Genomic DNA, 6,812 nt, shown 5'->3' with positions numbered 1-6,812 from the left:
TAGTCACAGAACTCAAATGTACTGGAATGTTTCTGTGGTCTTGTATTTATGAAGGTTCTCTTCAGGAATAAAGATTGTCTATATGGGATAAACTGGATAAGGAATACACAGTAAAGTTTTATTTTTTCTATTTATAGTTTCTATGTTGATTTAAAAATCTGGATTTTCCTTTTTGCAAGATTAATGTGCAGTGCGAAACAGACTGAGGCTTGTTAGCAGCTGCCCTTTGTTAATGCCTGGTTGCTCTCCACAACACTATCCAGCTGTTTGTCATCAAAGAGCTGCAAAAGGATCTGATTCTACATCCATTTAAGTGAAGGATTCATTATCTGATTTCTTAACTTAGATCCATATAATAAGATACTGACATGGTTCTAAGAATATTATAGACCCATTCTGAAAAATATCTATTGATATAATCATTGATCATGAAAGTATTGAATTGCTAGAGGTGGGTTTATGCCTTATTTAAAAAAACTGCTCTTTTCTATCTGACTAAACTGTAACAGTTTGGATTCCTCTTGGGTTTACTTTACAAAGATGTATAAGTTTTATATTTTGCTTGGTTTCAGTGTATATACAAATTATTTAAGCAAGTGATGTATATTTTATTGTGATACAGATTATTAAATAGGTTGTTCTACAAACATAAAATTTATTTTATGTATGTGTCTCTCTGAGTGTATGTCTATGAGTGTGTGTCTGTGTGAGTGTATCACATTGGTATAGGCTCCCACACAGACCAAAAGAGGGCACTGATCACAGTGAGCTAGAGATACAGGAGTCCTAGATGCAAGTGCTGGGTAAGGAACCAGAGTCCTCTGAAAGAGCAGCAGGTCTCCTAAGCATCCCTCCAGCTCCTTCTCAGATTTATCTATTGCTTCTCTGAGTCTCACCCCCTTCAGATACATAAAGAACCAGATTAATGAACACTTTCTTAGTCAGTCTGTGTAATTTGACTCAAAAGGAAGCGACCTAAGAACACAGAGAAGATGAGAAGAAGATGTGTTAAATCTGAATGATGAAATAATTGTTAAATGTTAAGAATAGGTAGAGGTGGTCGGGTGGGGGTTGTTCACATCTTTATTCTCAGCACTTAAAGGCATAGGGAGATGGTTGTTTGTCAGTTAGAGACCTGTTCTACAATAGTTAGTTCCAAGACAGGCTCCAAAGCTACAGAAAAAAAAAACTTTCAGAATGGCTAAGATAAAAAACATTAATGATAGCTTATGCTGGATAGGATGTGAAATAAGAGGAACACTCATCCATTGCTGGTGGGAATGCAAACTTGTGCAACTACATTTGAAATCAGTGTGGAGGTTTCTCAGAAAATTGGGAGTCAACCTACCTCAGGGTCCAGCAATACCATTCTTGGGAATATACCCCAGAGATGCTCAATCATACTACAAAAGCATTTGTTCAGCTATGTTCATAGTGGCATTTTTTGTAATAGCCATAACCAGGAAACAACCTAGATGTCTCTCAATGGAAGAATGGATAAATAAAGTGTGGAACATCTACACACTAGATTACTACTCAGCTGTGAAAAACAATGACATCTTGAATTTTGCATGCAAATGGATGGAATTAGAAAACACTGTCCTGAGTGATTTAACCCAGACCCTAATGGTATGTATTCACTCATTAGTGGATACTAGCCATAAACAAAGGATATTGAGCCTATAGTTTATGATCCTAGAGAAGCTAAGTAATGAGGTGAACCCAAAGAAAAGCATATAGATCCACCTGGAAATTGGAAGCAGATAAGATCGCCTGACAAAATTTGGGAGGATTGGGCCAGGGGTAGAAGGAAGGGGAGAAGGGGAAAAAGAGCAGAGAAGGAGGGGGTTGGAGAGAGGTTGAGGGAATGAGATAGTTGAGATAGAATAAGGACAGAGATGAGAGCAAGGAAAGAGATATCTTGATTGAAGATCCCATTTTTGGGTTAGCAAGAAACCTGGCTCTAGAAAAATTCCCAGGATTCCACAAGGATAACCCCAGCTAAGACCCTAAGCAATAGAGAAGAGCGTCCCTAAACTGGCTTTGCCCTGTGGTCAGAGTGATGATTATCTGAAATATCACCATAGAACCTTTGTCCAACAACAGATGGAAACAGAGACAGGGACCCACATCGGAACATTTGACTGAGCTCCCAAGGTCCAGTTAAAGAGCAGAAGGAGGGAGAATATGAGCAAGGAAGTCAAGACTATCAGGGGTTCACCCACTGACACAGTGTGCCTGAACAAATGAGAGCTCACCAACTCCAACTGGACTGGGAATGAATGAACATGGGATCAAACTAGTCCCTCTGAATGTGCTTGACAGTTGGGGCAGACTGAGGGCCAATGATAGTGGCACAGGGATTTGTCTCTACTGCATGTACTAGTTTATTGGGATCCTACTATCTTTGGACATATACCTTGCTCAACCTGAATGTAGTAGGGAGGGCCTTGGACTTTCCACAGGACAAGGTGCCTTGTCCTCTCTTAACATTGGAGGTGTGTGGGGGTAGAGTGTGTGGAGGGAGTGGGAGGAGGGGAGGAAGTGGGAATTTGGATTGGTATTTTTAAAGTAATAAAATAAGGTAATAATTAAAAAAGAAAAAAATAGAGGAATCTTGAGAGATGCCTCGGTGGGTAAAAGCACCTGCCAACAAGTCAGACAATCTGATCCATCTCTGATTAAGGAAACTGACTCCCATGTGCTGCCCTATAACCTCCATATTCATGTTGAGGTATACACAAGAACACACACAAAAAACCTTTAATTTGAAATAAAAAAAGAATATAGGAGATTCATAACTATTGACACAGCATAAATTAGAATGGTTGGACTCTGAGTGGCATATAGAGTTGGTGTAGTGAATTTTTTCCCTAAAAATATAATAGAGTAAAATGGAAAAAATTAAACAAAACCTTGATCAGAACAATAATTAAAAATTTAACATATGATGAAAATTCTAAATAAGTAGTAGATAGTAAAGGAAACCGGGAAATCAAATTCAATTATGCCCTTCAAGTAAAGCACGTGAGGTTAGACAGATGGGTTAGTATAATAACTCCATCATTTCCTTATTCTGGACACATTGTTTGTAACTAGCATGGACCTGTGGACATTATGCTAAGTGAAATCGGTCATCTGCAAATAGACAAATACCACGTGATTTTACTAGTAAGTGGAACCTAATAAAACAGAATAGAGCCTTCAGAGTGTGGTGTGCAGCCTACAGCCCTCAGAAAATACCTCATATATGTGAGGTGTTTGTGCTTATGTCTGGTTCCTCCATATATCCAGAATTATGAAGGGGTAGCCACTCAGAGCTTGCCAGTCTTCATCATTGAATTCTCCCTGCCATGTGACTTTTCCTAGGAAGACATTTAAAAAAATCATCCACCCCAGATCAGGGTAAATACTGTGCAAAGAATTGGTTCCTTCTAAGTTGAGTTGAATGGACCAATTTACTTGGATTACCAGATTACATTGTAATTTATAGGTCATGGGAGACTCAAACACACATGCATGATCAGAAATTCTGGCACCAACATAGCTGACAACCTACAAAAAAAAGCTGTATGAGAAAATACATGAAGCCTCAATCAATATCCTATGCACTCCCCAAGTCAGTTAACAGCTATGGCAGGAAGAAGTGGAGACTGGAATTTTAGGCAAAGCTGTGCAAACAGCCTCCACATTGCCATGGGATTCTAACTGTCTCATTACCAATACCACAGAGCAAGCTACCACTCTACTGTGCCAAAGGTATTCTGTGGGCTTTATAGTTTCTGCTTCATGGTGGCTGATGGCCATGGGCTGGCTAGTTCTGTCAACTTGACACAAGCTAGAGGTATAAGGTCCAAATGTAGGGTATTTTCTTAATCACTGATTAATGGGGAAGTTCCAAGCCCTTTAGGGTAGTGCCATCCTTGGGAAAATGATCCTGGGTTCTATACAAAAGTAGACTGAGCAACCATGGTGAAGAAGCCAGTAAGGAGCACCCCCCCATAACCTCTGCATCAGCTCATGCCAGGTTCCTGCACTGGGTGAGTTCCTGTCCTGAAGCCTTGATGATAAACAGTGATGTGGAAGTGTCAACCAAACAAACCCTTCTCTCCGTTTAAGAACATGATCCAGGAATGGAGTAGTTTGAGAATTCTAAGTGCTTGTGGAAACACTCCAAGAAAACAGGACAAACATCTTGTCTCTTCATTTCTCCAAATCACAGAACTTTTCGTGGAATGTGTTTCCATGCTCTGTCCAGGCATAGCAGAAAGGAGTGAATGAAAGGTCGCCAATGACCTTCATCATGTACTCTCCTTGTGGGGAGCCAATTTTCTCTACACATCTCCTCCCAGATTGAAGCTACATGCAGGGTTCTCTTTCTGGTATTTTCTCATCTTTTATAGACCAACTTATTCCAAACCTTACAAACTTTAAACTGCAATATTTTTTTCTTTATTTCAAAGGCAACAAAGATATTTAGAATTTCTTTGTGAAAAAAATAAAAAGACAGAAGGAAGTGCTCTTTGTTGAATCAGAGATAATTATTTTAATTTTTTATTATTTTTTACCTTACTATTTAAAACAATTTTAAAATTTAAATACATTTTGATTATAATTCTTCCTCTGTTCTAAATCCTTCAAGATCATTTTCCCATCTTGACCTACCCAAACTTAACTCTTTCTTACAACACATGCAAAAATGGATTTAACAGCAAAATCACATAAAACCAAAAAAAAAAACAAACCAAAAAAAAAACATTCAAAAAAATCGCAACAGCTGGGCGATGGTGGCGCTCGCCTTTAATCCCAGCACTCGGGAGGCAGAGGCAGGCGGATCTCTCTGAGTTTGAGACCAGCCTGGTCTACAGAGCTAGTTCCAGGATAGGCTCCAAAGCCACAGAGAAACCCTGTTTCAAAAAACCAAAAAAAAAAAAAACAAACCGAAATAAAAAACATTCAAAAAAATCGCAACAACAGACACCAAACTTTAACCAAATAAAAGCACAAAACATAAAAAAAAGACCAAAACAAAAACAAATGTTTACATAGTCCAATCATATCTTTTCAGCTACTCCTGCCCCTGAGACCTATCCTGCTGTGGATGGTACACCCAGTGTGACTCTTGGAGAAAACTGACTTTTGCTTTTAGAGAAAGCATAAGTGACAGTTTGGTCATTAACCTTTATCCCACTGGTTAGGTTTTCATTCATTCAATTCATTTTTTAAAATATAATAAGATAAAATAAGTGCTATTATACTGATGTTGGCTAAGACAAACAGAAGGAAAATAACCCAAAGAAGGCACAGAATCAGGGAACAACTCATTTTTACACTCAGGAATCCTATAAAAACACTAAACTTTAAGCCATGATATGTACACAGAGGACCTGCAGTCCCTGGGCATGCTTCTTCAGTCACTGTGAGTACACACGGGCTTTGCTCGTGTCGATTTAGAGAGTCTGGTTTTCTTGATGTCCTGCATTCCATTTGGCTCTAACACTCTTTTGACCTCCTCTCTACAGGATTCTCTGAGGGAAAATTTGATGTAGACATCCCATTTAAGAACTGAGTGTTTCAGGTCTCTCATTCACTGTGTATTGTTTGATTGTGGGTCTCTGTATTTGTTCCCATCTGCCGGGAGGAAGCTTCTCTGATGATGTCTGGACAAGACACTGATCTAGAAATGCAATAGAATATCATTAGGAGTCATTTTATAACTACATTTTTCTCTTTTCTTGAACCAGGCCTACTTGGTTTTACTCTAGATCCCTTGGCAATCTGTTCTCAGGTTCTTGATCACCTTAGCAGGATGAGACATGGGTGTCATCTGATGGACACCATAAGTCAAATCACTCATCGGTTGGTTACTGCCACAAGCTTTGTTTCACCATTACCTTGGCTTTTCTTGCAGGCAGGTAAGACACCATTGCAGATAAAGGTTTTGTGGCTGGGTTGCTGTTTTATTTCTCTTTTGAAAGCATACAGAGTACATTCCTGCACCAAAGAAGCTGAAACACAGGGTAAAGCCTCTATGTAGGCAATGATCCCACCTGTCAATTTTAATGAGCTAAGCAGGTGTTGTCTTCAGCAATGGGGCCTTGCTTTGAGTTTGTGAGGAACAACCTACAGTCTTAGCAGTATCCTGGATTGTTTGGATTCCCATCATGCACATTTGGCCAACAACTCTTATTTTTCAATTTCAATTGATCCTGACATATGTAATATATACCTTTGTTTCTGTGTTTCTGGATTCCCCATTCAATAGGAAGAATAGTAATCCTGGTTTCCTCAAAAATCTGTCATTTCATTTATACAAAAGCATGTTTAGCTTCTGTAATGTGCCAGTTGCACCTATATGTATGGAGACACCACGATTCAAGGCACAGAGAAAGAGCCATAAATTTGAACTCATCTCCCAAGGCAACCCTGTTGTGCATTTTTCAAGTATACCCTAATGATACCATCATTTTTTTATCTCAGTCCTGAACCCATCTTTATTTACAACATGTTTCATTTGGCATAGGAAGGGCTTCCTAAGAACTAGCTTGAAAAATACACAGAAGGACCACTCTTGGACACCAGTAAGTTAAAAAAAAACAAACTCCCTTATGTAGTAATAGGAGCGGCGAGGCTGCGTCCCCAGCACCCCAGCTGCACCCCAGCCACCTGGCTAGCTTATGCCCTGAAATAATTACACGGACACTGTATTCTTTTAAGCACTGCTTGGCCAATTTCTATCTAGCCTCTTTTAGGCTAACTCTCGCACCTGGACTAGCCCATCTCTAATAATCTGCTGTAGCCCACAAGGTGGC

Source organism: Microtus ochrogaster, unplaced genomic scaffold (assembly GCF_000317375.1).
Source record: "Microtus ochrogaster isolate Prairie Vole_2 unplaced genomic scaffold, MicOch1.0 UNK178, whole genome shotgun sequence".
Classification (NCBI taxonomy): Eukaryota; Metazoa; Chordata; class Mammalia; order Rodentia; family Cricetidae; genus Microtus; species Microtus ochrogaster.
This window is presented reverse-complemented; position numbering follows the sequence as displayed.